The sequence below is a fragment of the Saccopteryx leptura genome, chromosome 7 (assembly GCF_036850995.1).
Source record: "Saccopteryx leptura isolate mSacLep1 chromosome 7, mSacLep1_pri_phased_curated, whole genome shotgun sequence".
NCBI lineage: Eukaryota > Metazoa > Chordata > Mammalia > Chiroptera > Emballonuridae > Saccopteryx > Saccopteryx leptura.
Window position 1 is genome coordinate 90,696,565 of NC_089509.1, and position 646 is coordinate 90,697,210.

General features: G+C 41.0%; 1 non-coding gene across 1 annotated transcript; it reads left to right on the forward strand.

Annotated features, from left to right (window-relative positions):
* Positions 1–255: 255 nt before the first annotated feature.
* LOC136379232 (U6 spliceosomal RNA) lies at positions 256–362 on the forward strand. Its single transcript, XR_010746720.1, has one exon. It is a non-coding gene; the product is annotated as a U6 spliceosomal RNA (small nuclear RNA).
* Positions 363–646: the final 284 nt, after the last annotated feature.

Sequence of the window (646 nt, forward strand, 5' to 3'; positions counted from 1 at the left end):
AGTCACTCACTCTCAGAAGCAGGGCAGTCCTTTCTGCGTCTCCGCTTTTCCTACCAGTCTCAGTGTGGGTTCTTTGGTGGTCCTTGGCTATAGAATCTTCTTTGTTTAGTCCAAAGTTTGTCTTTCAAGATGATTGTTCTCAAAATTAAGTTGTAATCCACTTTGGTTCTGGGATGTGGGAGTTGGAATGTCTGCCTACTCTGTGGCCATCTTGTCTCTTGAAACTTACTGTTTATTGCTGAAAAAGACAAGCTCACACTCATTTTGGAAGCATAGGTACTAGAATTGCAGTCATACAGAGGAGATTAGCATGGTACTTGCACAAGGATGGTACACATATTTGTGAAGCATTTTGCACAGTTCCCAGAGGTCATTTGACACTTTACTGATTAATACCTAGGAAATAATATGAGTCAAAACTTAGCATGTGGCATCCAATATTGAGATTGTGATTTTCCCTAGAGAGAGAGAGAAAGCCTAATTTGTTCATTCCTTTCTCTTTTCTTATCCTGGACTACAGTTGTGATGTCCAGTAGTCAGCAGCCATGTTATGAGCATGGAAATTATAGCCTCATACTAAAGGTGGCAGAGTAGAAAGATAGGCAACTACTAAACTGCTGAGTCCCCAATATCCTTGTAGAGCCTC